Source organism: Notamacropus eugenii, chromosome 1, assembly GCF_028372415.1.
Source record: "Notamacropus eugenii isolate mMacEug1 chromosome 1, mMacEug1.pri_v2, whole genome shotgun sequence".
Lineage (NCBI taxonomy): Eukaryota > Metazoa > Chordata > Mammalia > Diprotodontia > Macropodidae > Notamacropus > Notamacropus eugenii.
The window spans coordinates 714,363,943-714,382,717 of record NC_092872.1 but is presented as its reverse complement, the minus strand read 5'-3'; the positions used below and the strand labels follow the sequence as shown (position 1 = coordinate 714,382,717).

General features: G+C 41.2%; 1 protein-coding gene across 1 annotated transcript in view; it reads right to left on the bottom strand.

Annotated features, from left to right (window-relative positions):
• IL34 (interleukin 34) overlaps nucleotides 1-4,971 on the bottom strand; it is a 62,958-nt gene extending 57,987 nt beyond the window's left edge. Inside the window, exon 1 of the mRNA XM_072636606.1 lies at nucleotides 4,874-4,971. The gene's annotated coding sequence lies outside the window, so the exon portion shown is untranslated. The remainder of the gene's footprint in view (nucleotides 1-4,873) is intronic.
• Nucleotides 4,972-18,775: the final 13,804 nt, after the last annotated feature.

Below are 18,775 nucleotides of genomic sequence, written 5' to 3'. Positions count from 1 at the left end.
AGGAGCCACTGAAGACTTTTGTATAGGGGAGTGACAGTGATTAGACCTATGTCAACTCAGTGTTCAAGTGACTTATCCAAGATATCACAAAATTACAAAATTGAAGAGTTAGAACCGACCTCAGCAGCCTCCAGTCCAACCGATCCATAAAACCAATCCCTTCCTATAACATAACCAACAAATAGTCATCTAGCCTCTGCTAGAAGACCCCCAGGGACCCAGCACCCCTCAAGGCAATCATTCTACTTTTGAACAGCTCCAATTCTTAGGAATATTTTTTCACACAGAGCCTATATCGGTCTATTTTAAGTTTCCACCCTTTTTGCTCCTGGTTCAGCCTGTGTCTAAATGGAATGGCTGAGAGAGTTGAGATTTGAACCCAGGTCCTCTGATGCCAGTCCTCAATAGAGTTATCCCTTCCACATCAAAACGTTTTCTAACATGGTTTCAATATATCAAAGGTTGGCGTAAGACATTAAATGGAAATTTTGGGGGAATTTTGTGGAAGCCACAGACAACACATGAAGGCCAGCACATGACACAGAAAAAGTTTAGAAACTCAGACATGCATAAAATATAGATATAATATTGTATAATATTAACATATTTTATCTTTTAATACCACCATAATTCAGACTTCTTCTCCAATGAAAAGGGAAGGCCAAAAAATTTTACAGGTCTCCAGATCGTGGGGGCATCCCTAACCCCCATAATGTACAATTCTCTTTTCCTCTGCACTACAATTAACTCCCCTATGAGGCAATTTTGCTTGTCAATTCCAACCTTTTTTTTTTTCCTGCTTATTTCACCATCTCAGATCTTACAGAGTTTCAGGGACAGGAATAATTCCAATCCAGCCAGGTAGAGCTAGAACTAGGAATTCTGGGACATGAGGCAGATAAATTTGGTTGTGGAGAGGGCAGGTAGGGAGAGAGATCTTCATGTTCAAATCTCAGGACATTAAGTTCCATGAGGGGAAAGATGTTTGGGAAACCATTGCTAGGTTAGCCACCTAAGGAGAGCAAAGGATGGAACCAGGCTAGGGAAAGTTCACCTTGGGTACAGGAAGGACTTGGGATCCCACCTCAGTTAAAAAATCCCAATACTGACAGATTCCATAGATTAGATACAGAATGAAGGTGTCAGGTGTCCGTTGGTCTAGAAATACAATATGGATAGAATCAGCCCTGGTAAGAGGCAGGGAGTTCATAGGATCAGGAATGCAGAACTGGAAGGGACCTCAGAGATTATCTAGTCCAACCCCCTTGTTTTCCAGATGAAGAAACTGAGATCTAGGGAGCTTTAAGAATTTCCTCAAGCTCACCAAGGTAGTATCAGAGGCAGAATCTGAACCCAGATACTCTTACTCGAGAGCCAGTGCTCTTCCACCAGACCAGGCAGACCCTAGGAGTGAGGTACACTACAGTAGACCCTGAGGCTGGTAATCGGAGAATAGATGAGAAGGCAAGGGTGTACCCCCCTGTCAGTGCCTTGGGGGGAAATTCCAGTTGCCCAGCCCTAATTATAGCTCTGTAGTCAGGTAATAGAAATGATTAGTCAAACACTTTGTGATAGTTATCTGGAATTTGGGGGACTGAAAACATTTTTTTCCCCTGACTGATTCAGGAATGTCCCAAGTTGAGGACAAAAGGAAAGGCTGAATTGTTGGTGAACAGAGAAACTTTGTTTGAAAGGTTTTGGCATCAGCAAGCTAGGCTGTGGGGTCCAATGGACATATTCAGGAAGCCAGGAAACTCCAAATTTTCAACTTTCCACCAACTTGCTATGTGACCCAGGGTAAGTCAACAAGCATTATGAAACACCTACTATTTGCCAGGCATTATGCTAAGTGCTGGAGATGCAAGGGAAGGCAAAAATAGTCCCTCCCCTCAAGGAACTCATAGTATAAGGGGAGAAAGGCAATATGCAAACAATTCTGTCCAGATAAGATAGATAGAGGAGATAATTTCAGAGGGAACTTGCTAGCTTTAGGGGGAACAGGAAGTGTTTTCCTCAGGGAGCCTTAGTTTCCCTACCTGAGAAATTGAGAGCCTTCATAACATTAGACCTCCTGGGACATGGATAAGGGGGAAACAGATAAGGTCTGTAAGGCAATCTGTTGCAAAGAAGTTTTGGGAGCAAGAGGTCTTCTCCTGTTATTGCTTTAAAATTGTTTTTGGCCTTATACTTCTTTTCTTTCTTTCCCCCCCTTATTCGAAGAGATGTAACCTGGGTCAGCATTCTTCAAACCACATCTGGTTTTGAATAAAGCTAGGATGCACATAATTCACAAATACCACCCAAGCAGCCCCCTCCCTTTCCCCCGCCTCCACTGTAAGGGAGTCCACTAAAGGAAATAACTCCTCTCTCTCAGTTGGAATGGAAGGGAATCTTTCTGATGAGCTAAACTAGAATGCCTCGAAAGACAGAAGAATGGCTGTCCACAGTACAGAGGTGTTCTAAAGACTTCTCTAGGTCAGTTCCAAAACCCGTAGTATAAGCTGGGTGCCTTCAAAGCTAGCGGAGCCCTTCTCTGAAACATTGATTTGGGTACCAGTTTAGGCTCACACCACTGCCATTCTTCTCATATCTATCTGCTGAAATCCTTCTCTTCTTTCAAGGTACAGCTCAGATGTTACTTTGTACATACTGTTTTCATAGAACATCCCCGATGCCCAAAGCCAGAAGTAATCTGTCCCTCCTCAGTTTCTCACACTTACCTGTTGAACCTCTCCTGTGCATTTTCGACATTCCAATTTGGCCCCACTATCTGCCTTATCCTCCTTGAAGGGCCAGGATTGTGTCATTCTTTATTTTTATATCACCTCCACCACTTCTCCCTCCCTCCCCTCCATTGCCAAGCACAGATTCTTGCGAATTGTGGACTCTTAAGGAGTATTCGTTGAATTGATGACACAGTCTTGTTTGAGAACATTTTGGAGCGATTTGTAATCTAGGAAGGAAATTTTAAAAGAAGTCATCACAGGATTTCCTTGCCTTCAGAAAGATCCAGACTTAATATTTCCCAGCTAGTCTTATTTTTAAAGACTCCCAGAGAAGGAGATTCCAAAAGCTTCCTGTACTGTACTGGTCTAATACACAGGAGAGTTTTTCTTATATCTAACCTCAGTCCCTCACACTACATGCACCTTTTTTTTTTGGTCCTTGGGAAAGAATGATTTCCACTTTCTCCATCAGAGATTTCATTGTCCCTTAGCTCTCTCCTCACCAGGCCAAGCCCTCCCAGTGTCTTTCCCTTTTCTTCAGAGGTCTTTCTTCTGTGTCTGATGAAAATGGTAAAGTACACTGAGCAGGTCCAGGCTATGGAAAAACCTTTGTTTTGTCTCTACTTTTGACACTGTTCTGTTGATATTCCTTCTGGATCTGGCCTGACAATTGTCACCTTCTTAATCATGAGGCTTAAAGGTCACATTTTGCATAATATTGTAATTTGTGTCACACAGGAAAGGTCCAACGGTGGTGCAGTAAAAATCTCTGGAATGAGATCTGGGTTCCAGTTCTAGCTTTGTGGAACTTTTAAAAGTTCACTTAACTTCTTTGGCTTCAGTTTCCTCCTCTGAAAAGTCAAAGGTGTGAATTAAGTGATCTCTATTGTCCCTTCTAGCTCTGGCTCTATGATCCAGAGAAATTATATTTGATTATTAAAGATAAGCAGACCAATCAATAGGCAATCATTTATTAAACACCTTCTATTTGTCAAGCGCTATGCTAGGCTCTGGAGATATGAAAAAAGGTAAAAGAAGGTTCCTGATCTTAAGGACCTTACAATTTATTTGAGGGAGACAATATGCAAACAAACCTGTACAAACAAGCTATAGACAGAATAAACTGAAGATATTCTACAGAAAGAATGCCCTGGCATTAAGGTGGATCAGGAAAGGGTTCTCATAAAAAAGGTAGGATTTTAGGTGCAATCAGACTTGTTTATTGCCTGCTTTACTAAGTTGGGAGCAAAGCACATTGTAAACCTCGAATCATTGCAGACATGTGAGATGGTGTTACTGTTATGGTTTTTATGTAGCCAGGTGGGTTGGCACCCAATATCCCTCAAGTTATTTGTAAGTAAGATAAAGTGGCTTAATTGAAGCAGCAAGAGAGAATAGTATGAAATGAACCAAGTGGGTCAAAACACCACCACTTCTACTACTACTTCCCCAAAAACCAAAGTGGAAAGATTCCAGGACCTTGTACCCACTGTCAAGGGGACCAACTTCATGAAAAAGGCCAGGCACATCATCACAAATGGACAAATATGCCCTAAATCATCCTCCTCCTCGCTCTGCTTCTGACTTTCTCTACACTTCACCACCATGATTCACCTGCCTTCTCACCCTAGAAACATTCCTCTGCCATGTGGGTTCCCTCTTCTCATTGGTGAGTTCCTTCTGGGCCATCCATTTTGGGAATAGCCCCAGGCCAGTTATGATTCATTTCCCTCCTGGCTACAATTCTCATTCTTTCTGGACTTCACCACCATGACTCAGCATGACCACCATATTAATCCACCCACTCCCCTAACTCTCTTTACTAGGTCTTCAGTAGCTATGGCTTATTGAGAATGTGGGGGATCTAGCATCTGTTAATAAGGTCAAATATCCACAAATTGCTCCCTTTTTTCCTCCTTTTCTTCTAATGCTTTTCAGACAGTTCTAGCTTTACATAAATTCACATTATGCAAATTTGACTTTATAGTAAAGAATCCTGAAAGAAATGTGCATTACAAAAGAACACCTGTGTTCACTTTATTATATAGTACCCTGCTCTCTCTCCCAGCTTTGCCCCTCGGCTAGGTGCTCCATGGCCTCCACCCCCACCATCACCAAAAATAAAATCCTAGAAAAAGTCGTCCTACCGACAATATGAGAGATGGATGTTCATCAACAAGGCAGATACAGATGACGAAAGGGGGTTGGCTTGGGATGTCCTATTCAGATAGAAACCTTTGCCCAAGAACTTTGTCCATTCCATCCATCCACCCTTGTGTCTGGGTCCAGTATGCACTTGGTATGGTGTTTATCCCCAGTCTCTGCCCTCTCCTATCTGTGTCCAAGTCAGGACCCTCATGTGTTTACCCCCCCTTTCTCTCTATTTGGCCAGGCCCCCATGTGAATGACCCTTTCTAATCTGGCTTCTTTGTCAGGAGCCCTGCCATGCCCTTGAGTTGTGTGTGACTCCCTTCTTTCTTCTTTCCTTCTCTCCCTCCCTCCCTTCCCCAAGTCCTTTGCCAATTCTCACTGGGCAAAAGTCACTTTATATAGAGGTCTGCTCAATGGCCTGCTTACATAAAGCAAGAATTGTATGTACCAGAGATGGCTAGAAAATAGTGATATATTTTGGTACCAATCAGCAGGCCCTGCTGATGGCCTTCCTACTAGAAGAGGGGGAACTACAGCCCTCAGGAGCAGTTACACAAATCAGTAGCTTTTAATGCCCCCAGTTTGAAAAGAACAATTGAAATCTCACTGGTGGATGAGAGGTGGGAGGGGGAGGGGAGGGAGGGAGACAAAAGGAAACAGCCAATAGAGAGACTGGGCAAGGAGTTGCCAATGTCTGGGGGCAAGTGAGCAAAAAGGGTCAGGTCCCTAGCTGGGAAGCATGCAATTGGGTAAGCAGAATGAGGAGCTGGTGTAAGCCACTCCCCTTTCACTGGGCTGGGGAAAACAAGGGGATAGTTGGGGGAAAGCCTAGTGCTTGCCCAGAGACCAAAAGGCAGGACTACACATGATAGTCTGGGAATGGGGGCCAGGAAAGTCTGACACCAGATTTCATTCCCAAATATCACCAGTTAGTAGATTTTATTAAATGCTTTCACTTTAAATTTGCAGTAATTGGGTTGAGATTAGTAATGCAACACTGGTGGCAGCTCAGAAATCTTTAGAAGATCTAAATATATTATCTCACTAGAATCCTGTAATAGCCATGATAAAAAAGTTTTTAAATGCTGCAGTCTGTTGCTAGACTATTGGGAAATGGGTCAAAAGTTATTATATATGCGTGTCCCACATTTATGTGAACTTTTTAAAATTACTATTTTTCTAAAGGAAGGTTCACCTTCTCTCCCTCTCACCTCCACGTTCTCTAATTAAGAAAACAAAACCGTTGTTAGAAACATGTATAATCAAGCAAAATAAATTCCTGTCTTGGACAAGCCCCAAAAAATGTTATCTGCATCTGTACTGCTCTTGAGCCTTATCAGCTCTCTAGCATCTGATCCTGTTTCATTATGAGTCCTCTGGAATCATGGTTGACTAGTGGGATGATCAGAGTTGCTACTTCTTTAAAAGTTGTTTGTCTTTACAACGTTATTCTTGTATAAACTGTTCACTTACTTCTGCTCACTTCACTCTGCATCAAGTCCTACAAGTTTTCTCAGGTTTCTCTGAAACCATCTCTTTTAAAATTTCTTATGGGACAACAGCAGTCCATCAAATTCCTGTGCAATAGTATGTCAGGCCATTCTTCCATTGATGTACACCTCCTCAATTTCCAATTCTTTACTACTACTACTGCTAGCTTCTAGAATCATTTTGGTACTTATGGGTCCTTCTCCTTTGTCTTTGATCTCTTTGATCTACAGACCAGTAGTGAGTGATTGCATGTGTGTTTGTCCTTCATTGCCAAAGACCACGCCATCAGAGAGAAATAATGACATGCCTTGCACTTGACTGTGTTTTGAGTGAGGGAGGGCTGTGCAGGTCACCAGCCTCACTTCTCCTCCACAGCCATCTGAATCCAATGACCAGATATTCGTCAGGATGACTGGAGATGACCCAGGATGAGGCCATTGGGGTTAAATGACTTGCCCAAGGTCACACAGCTAGTGAGTGTCAAGTGTCTGAGGTGAGATTTGAACTCAGGTTCTCCTGACTCCTGCCCTGGTGCTCTCTCCACTGCACCACCTACCTGCCCCTAATAGTGAGTGATATTAATGGGTCAAAGGAGATGCACAGTTTCTAATAGTTTTGTGGGCATGGTTTCAAGCTGCTTTGCACAATGACTCGACCTGTTCACAGCTCCACTGACAATGCATTAACGAGGGTTTTGTTCCCTCCAGTATTTGTCATTTTCTTTTTGTGTCAATTTTGCTGATCTAAATAATAATAACAGCTAATATTTATATAGCGTTTCTCTGTGCCCGACACTTTATAATTATTATCTCATTTGCTGAGATCCTCACAACAACCCTGCAAGGTAGGTGCCATTATTACCCCCATTTTACAGATGAGGAAACTAAGGCAAATGGTGGTTAAGTGATTTGCCTAGTAACTGTCTGAAGCTGGATTAGAACTTCAGGTTTTCCTGACTGCAGACCCAATCCTCTAACATAAAGGGCATGAGGTAAAGCCTCAAAGTTGTTTTAATTTATATTTTTCTAATTATTAGTGATTTAGAACATTTTTATATGGCTACTGATAACTTGGACTCCTTCCTTTGAAGACTATGCAGGTATTTTTGAACAGAAATCATGTTTAGTTGACACAGAGATAGCATTCAAGCCTGGGATACCTGGGTTCGAATTCTATCTCTGACACATTCTGTGATCAAGGACAAATTTCTCAGTGCCTGGGAAGCTGAGACTGTAATAATAGCTAGCATTTGCATAGGGCCTTGAGCTAAGCGCTTTACAAATGTTGTCTCCTTTGATCCTCACAATCCTGTGAGGTGGATAGTATTATTTACCTCTATTTTAGAATTGAAGAAATTGAAGCAGACAGAGGTTAAGTGACTTGCCCAGGGTCACCCAGCTAGAGATTGTCAGATTGTCAGAGCCCAGGTCAGCTAAGGTCTTCCTGACGCCCAGCCCAGAGGTCTAGCCATAGAACAACATAGCTGCCTAGAAGTTTCTGAAAAGGTTCTGACGTGTGTTGGTAGAGAGAGTTCCTTACACTGATGAAACCACATCTCCAGTCCAAAAGAAATATCTCAATAGGCACCTTTTTTTAGTTTTTCAAAGTTTATGTTATTTTTTAGACATAACTAATTAAGAAATATCTGTATAAGGGAGGAAACAAATATATTTCAGATATTGTTTGGAAAATCTATTTTTCTTTGGCCTTCAAGTCATCAGTTTGATGTACCTTTAATGTATAAGGAAATTGAGGCCTAGTAGACAATTCTAAGAATCTAATGGGGAGGGCAAAAAAAAGGCAGAGGTGGGGATGGGGATGGGGGGAGATGGGATAAACAGGGAAGAGGTCAAATACCCACAGGGTAGGAGTTCTTAACCTGGAATCTATAAATATGTTTTTTCAAAAAATTTGATAACGGTATTTTAACATATTTGGTTTCCTTTGAATTCCTGTTTTATTTTCTGCTTCTAAAATCATAATTATAAGCAGGGCTCCAAAGGCCTCCCCAGATTGCCCAGGGCATCCATGTCATAAAAAGGATTAAGCATCCCTGCTCCAGAGCTTAGGTTTCCATGTTTTCCCTGATTATCTATGGTCTAAAGGGATGTTAATGTCAAATAACTACCCAGTTTTTCTTGTGTGGCTTGCAAATTGACTCTGGAAGCAATTCCAGAATCAGAGTTGGGATGTATTTGGAGCATCATCAGCATAAGTCCCAATGGTGCTGCTCTGAAGGCACACCTTTTAACAATGATCAAAAGAGATGTTTGTAAAGTATTTAGCACAGTACCTGGCAAATAATAGGCAATTTATAAATGCTTGTTTCCTTCCTCCCTCCCTCCCTTCATTCTTCTCTCCCTCTCTCCTTCTCCCTTCCTTCCATCTCTCCCTCCTTTCTTCCTTCCATGCTCTTTCCTTCCTTCCTTCCTTCCTTCCTTCCTTCCTTCCTTCCTTCCTTCCTTCCTTCCTTCCTTCCTTCCTTCCTTCCTCTCTCCTTCCATCCCAGGCCTTCTGACTCCAAGTGCAATATTCATTCCACTACCCAATGTTGCCTTCTATTTTAAAAAAAGTTCTCTCACTTCTTTGGAGCCACCTTATGAATATCGGTTCTTTTCCAGTCTTTAAACACTTCTCCAGAGAATGCTCAGGATGATACAGGAAGTAAAAGTCCGAGTACAGAATGAAGCTCAAGTTTCCTGATCCAAAGTTCCCATGTTCTTTTTGCCAGTATTTGGTGGTGATGAGAACCCTCTGATTTACTAGAATGGGGCATATTCCATGGAGCTGTACATCTTTCCATGGGACATGAGGTCTGACCAGTTTACTGGACAGTAGAGTTCAGAAAAGCAAGTAATGCAAAATGAGGCTAGAAAGATCATTTGAGGCCAGTTTACTGTTTTAAAAATCAAACAGGGGGTTGTATATTTTATCTTTGAGGACAGAAGGACCACTGAAATAGTTTGAGTAGGGGAGCAACACGGTCAGATCTGTGTTTAAGAAAAATCACTTTAATAACTGGGTGACGGCTAAATTGTAGTGGAGAGAGAGACTTGGGATCCATTAGAAGGCTATTGCAATAGTCCAGGTGAGAAATGATGGATACATGAGTCAGCAGGGATCGGATGCAAGGGATATTGTGATTCTAATAATGGCCAGATTTGCAACTGATTGGCTATATGGGATGTAGAAAAACAAAGCATTGAGGTTAACATTGAGATTATAAAGTTGAGGTTGAGAAATTATTGGTACTCAAAACAGAAATAGACAAATTTGGTAGAGGGATATGTTTTGGGGGAAAGATAAACAGTTTTGTTTTAGACGGAAGAGGAAAGTGAGGGTAAGTGACTGGCCCAAAGTCACACAGGTAGTAAATAACAGAATTGAGAAAGAAACCCAAGTCATCTGACTCCACATTCAATGAATCAACCCATTATACCAACGAACAGTAACTATACCACAGGTCCCTAAGCAGTTATGCTAATTTATCAGTGTTTTCAATTTCACAAAAAAAACAATCAATATATTTTTATGAGATTTTATGGGATTTACGAGAGTCTCAGTGATCTTTAGAAGCCTTGCCTCAGAATACAAGTTAAGAGTGTTTGCTAGCTTGTTGGTCCTGACAGGCAATCAATGGTTCTCTGGTGTTGGAAGACTTGGTGTTCCAGTGTAATCTTAGAAAACAGTATGTGGGAAGAAATCCAAGCTATTGAGGAAATTGAGGGGATTGGAGCAGAAAGTGATAGTGGGAATTGAGCTAATCACACTGACTCCATCTTGTGACTCAATTCTGGATCTAACTCAGTTCCCTTTCTCGTCAATTACAGGGCTGGTCCAATTTCTGTCTTGTGAAAAAAAAAACTATTCAATTGGGAGAAAACCCTACTGCATTGTTTGAACCTAGTCCTTTGTGGCTGGGAAGCTGGACACCTCTACCTGGTGGCCCTAGCTAAGGACCTTGGTTATGCTGATCAGACACCTGCTCAGATCTTAAGATTGATATAAGGAGTTTCCTCACAATTATACATTTCAAAGCAATACGTATGTCTTTTCTGAAACCTGGCCCCATTCTGGTCAGTTGATTATTGTTTCCATCACCCTTTGATTTTTCACAATACTTTTAAGAAGTAGAATACCTCTTTTTCTGAATTCAAGGAATTACACCTATTTGCTCTCCCCTCCCAACTTGGAAAGTCCTTAATCTTTCCTCTAATTAGAAATCAGATTACCTTAATGTTGTGTTGTTTCCTATTAATTAATTGGTCTTATTTGATTAATTGTTTTTAATGTATAAAAATCTGTCTCCCCCTGTATTTGGGGTCCCAGCCTAAGCTGAGGAGGTCTGATCTTGGTTTGTTGGGCAATTGGCACACATTGCTTAATAAATCAATATGCCTGGAATAGTGAACCTTTCTTTCTGCAGTCATTTCATCTTTTACCTGCTACACTATCAACAGCCATATGAAAAATAAAATACTTCAAGTCATTAACAGAAAAATACAAATTAAAGTAAGTTTGAAGCTTTACCTCACACCCATCAGATTGGTAAAGATGACAGAAAATTAAAAATGTTGGAGGGACTGTGGGAAAACATGCATGCACTGTTGGTGGAGTTGTGACCCAGGTCAGCCATTCTGGAAAGCAGAATTCTACAAAGCTCCTGAACTGTGCCTGACCCACCAGTACCACTACTAGGGTTATACTCCAAAGAGATGTTTTTAAAAAAGAAGAAAAAAATCCATATGTACAAAATTTTTTTAGCAACTTCTTTCATAGTTGCTATAAACTGGAAGCTAAGGGGATACCCATCCATTGGGTAATGGCTGGACAAGTTATGGAATATGAATTTAATGGAATTCTATCATGCTGTAAGAAATGACAGAAGTGATGGTTTCAGAGAAACCTGGGAAGACTGGTATGAACTGATTACAGAGTGAAATGAACTGAACCAGGATGATAATTTATACTATGTATATCATCATTTATTAATATTATTAATTTACAACAACATAAAGAAAAATGCCTTTGAAAGACAACCTATCTCACTGATATAGTGAACATTCACAGTTCCAGAAGACAGATGAGGAAGAATGCTTTCCATGTCTTGACAGAGCAGTGATAGATGCAAGATACAGAAGGAGGAATATATTTTTAGAAATGCTGGATGTGGGATTTTGTTTTGCTAATCAAGTAGGCACGAATACATGGGCTTTGTTTTTTTTTTTTCAGTTGAGAGGAGGAGGTGGCAGAGAGAGAGACTGAGGTAGAGATAGAGTTCCAAAAACAGATGAAATAGAAGGAAGGTCAGAAGGAATACCAGAGAAGCAGGATTGCTTTGAAAGTTATATGAGAAATGTATTGCATACCTAAAAAGAAAAGCAAGTTCTACATTGAAGAGATTTGCAATTTCATATTCAATTTCCTTCTGTTCTCCAAGTATATGAAAATGCTCATTTTCTTCATCATTTAAGTTCAGTTTAAAAAATAAAGCCACCTAAAAAAGTAAAAGTAAAGATTTATTATTAATTAATTAAATGTCACACCCATACTGTTCTGAGTACCTATTTGGACTCTTACATCACACAGATGACTACTCCTGTACCTTCAGCATGTAGGCTTTATGAACTGCTAGCACCTGAAAAATCATCCCTTTATGGCTGTTCCTCAGAAATGTATGGCCATCCCCAAGCCTGCACCTAAGGTATTTCTAGCCTGGCAGGCCCTGCCAGAACTTGCTAACCTGGCATTACCTTCAAGAACGCTGGGTGACCTCTCAGTCACAATGACACATCACCAGGTGGAGACTGAAATATAATAAGGCTTTATATATAATAGCCTTTCATTGGGTCTTCCCCTCCTTTCCTTGGCTTTGGGCTTATGTAATCTGTGTCTACCTGAACGCTTCTCTCTGTGTCTGCACTGGCTTTGCAGCAGATGTCTTCTCATTCATTTAAGCCACAAAACTTTCCTAGCAACGGTCCATTAACCAGTCAGGACAGTGGAGAGATGTGTGCCATGATTGGTATTGGGACTAGCATTTGTCCTGAGAAGGTGTGAGCCTTTCCTAGGAATGAGGAAGGAAATGAGAAGGGGCTGCCCCAACAGAGAGTGAAACAGGGTGACTCATGCAAGAAACCACTCAGTGGTTTACAGGGTAAAAATACAACAAACATCTATTAAGTGCTTACTGTGAACTATAGAGGGAATAAGCATTTATTAGGGACCTACTGTGTGCCAGGCATCATGCTAAATATTATTTCATTTGATATATAGAGTTCACATGAGGTATGGTCTGTACCTTCATGCAGTTTTTTTGAGGTTAAGATACAAATACAGATAATTATAAAATACATTACAATTCAAGCGTTTTAGAGAATTGTAAAGCAAAGTGTTTTGTGAGGTTTGAGCTCAGTTCAAATTCAGGCTCTGGACTTACCACCTTCTGATCAGCTGGTTCCAAACATCATCAGGCCTCAGTTTTCCTCATCTCTAAAATGGATTACCTTCCAAAGTGTATCCCAGAGGTTCTCTCTTAGGAAAGTAATCTCCAATCTTTACTTTACCCTGAAATCCTGTTGGGAAAGGTGGGTTGGAACCAGATTGTGAAAGAGTCTCTAAATGCCAGATTGTGTACTCTCTGTACCAGAAGCAATCAGGAGCCCTTGTGGTTTCTTAAGCAGGAGAATAACACAGTCAAGGCTGTGCTTTAGGGAGACGTTTTTGGCAGCTGTGTAGAGAATAGACTGGAGATAGGGAAAAAACTAAAAGCTGGAAGGCCAGTTTGGAGGTTAACACCATAGGCCAGGTACGAGGTCATAAGGGCCTGGTCTAGATTTGCAGCCATAGGAAGGGAGAGGTGAGGACTGATGAGAACTGAGGCAGTAAAGAAGACTTGGTCCACCTCCTGCCCAGTGTGTCCATGTGTGTGCATGTTGAGCTTTCCCCTTGCCCTGGTAAAAAAATAAAATACTTGTCAGTATTTTCTTTTTTGATTTTTGCCCAATAGTGCATAGGAATAGTACAAAGTGATTATCTTGTCTCTACTTAGAGGCAGATAGATGGTGCAGTATTGGAGTCAAAAAGACCTGAGTTCAAATCTGGCCACAGACACTTGCTACCTGGGTAACCTTGGGCAAGTCACTTAACCTCCATTTACCTCAGTTTCCCCAACTGCAAAATAGGGATAATAATAGCTTCTACCTCCCAGGGTTATTGTGAGCATCAAATTCTCAAATATTTCTGAAGTGCTTAACATTGTGTGGGCCAGAGTGTGTGCTCATCCTTCGTTGCTGAAGAAGACCATGCCATCAGAGAAATGATGACATGACTTACACTTGACTGTGTTTTGAGTGAGGGAGGGCTGTACAGGTCACCAGCCTCACTTCTCCTCCACAGCCATCTGAATCCAGTGACCAGATATTCATCAGGATGACTGGAGATGACCCAGGATGAGGCAATTGGGGCTAAGTGACTTACCCAAGGTCACACAGCTAGTGAGTGTCAAGTGTCTGAGGTGAGATTTGAACTCAGGTCCTCCTGACTCCTGCACTGGTGCTCTATCCACTGCACCACCTAGCAGCCCCATGGGACACAGTAGGTGCTATATAAATGCTAGTTATTATTTTTATGATTATTGACAAAAACTATTCTTATCAAGACTAGGCTGCAATTTGCTTTGCCTCCTTTTTCCTCCTCAGTGTTTAGCACAGTACCTCACAAATACTAAGCCCTTAATAAATGCTTGTTGATTGACTAACTAGGCTTTAGCTATTGTATCTTCCAATCATTTTTCCTCTGTGTTTCAAATGTTTCTCTGAGAGAGTGGAGATCAGCTCCATCCTGGGATATGGGTCAGAGGACATCTTTAATGAAGTTGCCTTTGATTCAGGTAGTCAAGCCTAGAAGAATTCTCTTACACTTAACTTTCCCCTTTTTTTCTCCTAGATTTTTCTCCCTGCCCCCTTTCATCTTCAAATCCATTGATCAACCTTTCAGGGAGCTAGTTAGTATTTCTCATCTAGACCAAGAAGGATGGTCTCCATTTAAGGGTCGTGTGAGCATCTAGACTCTTCTCTTTGTAGAATTTTATTTCTTTTGTCCTGGGGGGACAGGAGGACCCATTCTTGACCTTCCATTTTCCATTGATTGTACAGATCAATAGATCTCAAAGTAGAGGCACTCTGCCCAAAGACTCAGTGTCAGAGAGTCCCAACAGTTCTGAACAGACACAGAACTCTCTTTCCAGCAAGTCTGGAACTGACAGCATCCTATTGAGTTGGAAGAGAATGGATCTTAGGGCTTCCTCCTGAACCATCTAGTGAATCAGTGGGAGGCTGGTGCTGGCTAAGAAAGGATTTCTTTGACCTGTTTCTCCACCACTGTCCTGAAACCTGTCTCTGAAAGAACTATGGAGTCTGAATGCAGATCGAAGCATGCTATTTTCACTTTTTTTGGTTTTTGTGGCTTTTCCTATTGTTTTGTTTCTTCTTGCACAACATGACTATTATGGAAATATGTTTACATGACTGCACATGAATAATCTATATCATGTTGCTTGTTGACTTGGGGAAAGGGGATGGGAAACAGGGAGAGAGAAAAAATTGAAACTCAGTCTTATAAGAAATGAATGTTGAAAACTATCTTTACATGTAATTGGAAAAAGTAAAATACTGCTTACCAAAAAAGAAAGAAGGAAGGAAAGAAAGAAAGAAAGAAAGAAAGAAAGAAAGAAAGAAAGAAAGAAAGAAAGAAAGAAAGAAAGAAAGAAAGAAAGGAAGGAAGGAAGGAAGAAAGAAAGAAAGAAAAGGAAGGAAGGAAGGAAGGAAGGAAGCTGCTCTTGGAGAGGATGTCCTTGTTGCCGTAACCTGTAGCATCCTCTGGCATGTATAGAGTAGAGCAGTGTTTAGCACTGGTACAAAGCAGCATGGTCTTGACCTCCTTTCAGAATAATAATAATGATAATATCTAGATACTTCATATAGCATTTTAAGGTTTGCCAAGTTCTTTACAAATATCATCAATTCATTTTATCCTCATAACAACCCTCCAGGATAGGAGCTATTATTATCCCCATTACAGATGAGGAAATGGGAGACTGAGAGAAGTTGATTAATTATTCTGTCACTGCCTCAAAACCAAGGCAGTCTAAACAAATTGCACTCCAGAGGAGGAATGGCGTAGTACGCTTCCGAGGAGGCCCATCTTCGACAAGTAATGCATTAATTATTCTGAGCAGAACTGGCCCTAAGGGGCCTTTGAGCATGCCCACTTTGTTCAGTGTGGAGCCTGCTGTATCCTCTTCCACATGGGTAGAGGGAGTTTCCTTTTATTGGTTGCCTGCATCTTTAAAAGTGGTGAAGCATCACACCTATCAGATTGGCTAACATGATAAAGTAGGAAAATGATAAATGCTGGAGAAGATGTGGGAGAGTTGGAACACTAATTCATTATTGGTGGAGCTGTAAGCTGATCCAACCATTCTAAAGAGCAATTTGGAACTATGCCCAAAGAGCTATAAAAATGTATATACCCTTTGACCCAGCAATACACTTCTAGGGCCGTATCTCAAAGAGTTCATAAAATGGGAAAAGGCCCTATGTGCATAAAAATATTTATAGCAGATTTTTTTTGTGGTGGTCAAGAACTGAAATTGGAGGGGATGCCCATTAAATGGGGAATGGCTGAACAAGTTGTGGCATATGAATGTAATGGAATACTATTGTGCTTTAAGAAATGATGAACAGGAAGACTTCATAGAGGTCTGGAAGGACTTCTATGAACTGATGCTGAGTGAAAGGAGCAGAACCAGGAAAACTTTGTACACAGCAATGACCACAGTGTGAGAGGAAGTTTTCTGGTAGACTCAGTCCTTCACAGCAATGCAAGGACCTAAAACATTTCCAAAGGACTCATGATGCAAAACGCCATCCACATGCAGAGTCAGAACTCAGAATGAATCAGACTATTTTCTCTTTTGGTTTTGTTTAGTTTTACTCATGCTTTCTCCCATTTGTTTTAATTCTTCTAAGCAACATGACTAATGTGAAAATGTGTTTAATAAGAATGTATGTGTAGAGCCCATATAAGACTGTATGCCTTCTTGGGGAGAGAGAGATAAGGGAGGGGAAAAAAATTTAAAATTTGTGGACATGATTGTTGAAAATTGAAAACAAATAAATGTGGAGAAAAAATTAAATTAAATTTTAAAATAAAAAAAGTGCTGAAACCTATTCATTTGCATGTTTTTTTTCCACCATCTTTTGGTCAGTCTCTTATCTACTGTGCCCTTGTGAATGCCATAAACTGAACCAGTGAGAGGGAAAGGACTTTCCTTCCCTGATCTCTCTCTTTAACCCCAGCTCCAAGAAATAGGTCTAGGGTGTTTGTTTCTGTTCTGTGCTACTTGTCCTCCTTGGTTTCAGGTGCCACAGGTGATCCCCATCGGACTTGGGAATTTAAACCATGACAATCTTGGAGTCAGGATTGGAGGAGGGCCAGGCAGCCAATTAGCCTAGCATGGAAGCCCTGAAAAGTCAGAGGACCTTGGAATCCAGGCCAGGGCAGGTTTCAACTGTGTTCTACGGGAATTAACCTAAGCTACGAATCCAACCCCTCTTCCCCTTCCAAGAGATTGAGGTGGTCCAAGGAGGAGAGGGGAATTATATCTCTGTGTGTTTTGGGAGTAAGTTTATATGTTTGTGATTATACCTTTTGGAATATATACATTATATTCTTTGTAAAAGCTTCAGTGTTAACACTAGCATTTACATAGTGGATAGAGAGGTTTAGAGAGAGTCTTAAAAATATTATCTCATTCCTGCCTCACAGCTCTGTGAGATAGGTGATATTATGACCCCACTTTTACAGATGGGAAAACTGAGGCAAACAGAGGTTAAGTGACTTGCTCAGGGTCACACAGCTAGTAAATGTCTAAGGTTGGATTTGAACTCAACTCTTTCTGACTCTGGGCCTGGCACTCTATTTACTGCACAACCAAATGAATGCTTAGAACAGTTTTTTTTAAATAAATTTTCGAGTGCTATCAAAATGGTAGCTATTTATGTATGTATATATATATATATATATATATATATATATATATACACACATACATATACCTATATACAATGCACGTATACATGTACATTGATATTATTTTTGTCCAAGCTAGCTTCCCTAAAACCAAGGATTTTTTTCCACTTTGCAAAGTCCCTCTTACTTATATTCCGTGTCTCATTCACATGTTGTCCATAATGTAAATTACAGAATTGTACAAATTTATGTGATCTACCTACTCCCAGTGAAATATTTATATATATATGTGAAGAAATAAAAATTTACCATTAAAAATGTGGGCTTGTATATAAATATGCATGTTTCTATGCAACATAAATAGGAAGTAATTGCTAAGGTGGAAGCATAAGAAAGGATTTAAGGTGAGTTTTAAAGCCAGCCAGTGACACACACACATACACACACACGCACACACACACACACACTTTCACTCTCTCTCTGCCCCATCAACTCCTCACCCATAGTACAATGTGTTGGAATAGTACTCTAGAAAACCTGAATTTAAATCCTGCCTTGGTCACTAGCTGTGTGAGCTGAACTAGTCATTTTTAATCTCCGTCTGCCTCAGTTTCCCCATTTGTAAAATGGGGATAGCAACATCTGTAGCATTTCCCTCCCAAGCTTGTTATGAGTATAAAATGAGATAATATAGGTAAAGCCCTTTGCAAAGTCAGCTGTTAGTAATTACTCATGCCCTAAGACTGAGAAAGTGAAACCCCTGGGAGGGAGGTTGAAGCTTCTAGTGATCTGAGAAGTTCTGAGATGACCACAGTGGGTGGGGGCTTGTCCCCAGAACTACTCCTGCTAGAGCTGGTTCCCATAGCAATGAGAGCTATCCCTTGAGCTGGCCTGGCCCAGCTGGCTGATGGCCATCTCCCCAGCAGGAAGCCAGAAAGCACTAGGGAGCCTTACCCCCGCCTCATCAGTTCAGACAGCCCTCCTCTCACCGCCACAGTCGTCCTTTGACTCTCCCAGTCACCCAGGTTTGAAACTCCAGGTGCTCCCCTTTCCCCACACTCACTCTCTCTCTCTCCCAACCCCCACACACCAAGTCAGATCCTGCGGGCTCGGCCCCCTCCTTTGCCACCCAGGCTACATCATCCTTATGATCTCACTCCTGACCCCTCAGTCTCCCTACTTCCTGCTTTTCCAACCAATCCACCCCATGCAGGCTGTCATACTAACATTCCTAAAACACTCTGCTGATCACATTTTCCTCCTCAAAACTGTCTGATGGTTCCCTAACACCTGCTGAATAAATCCCAAATTTCTTAACCCAGCATTCCATGTCCTCCCCTCCAAAATCTGCCAGGAGTCTCCTGTTTTGATCT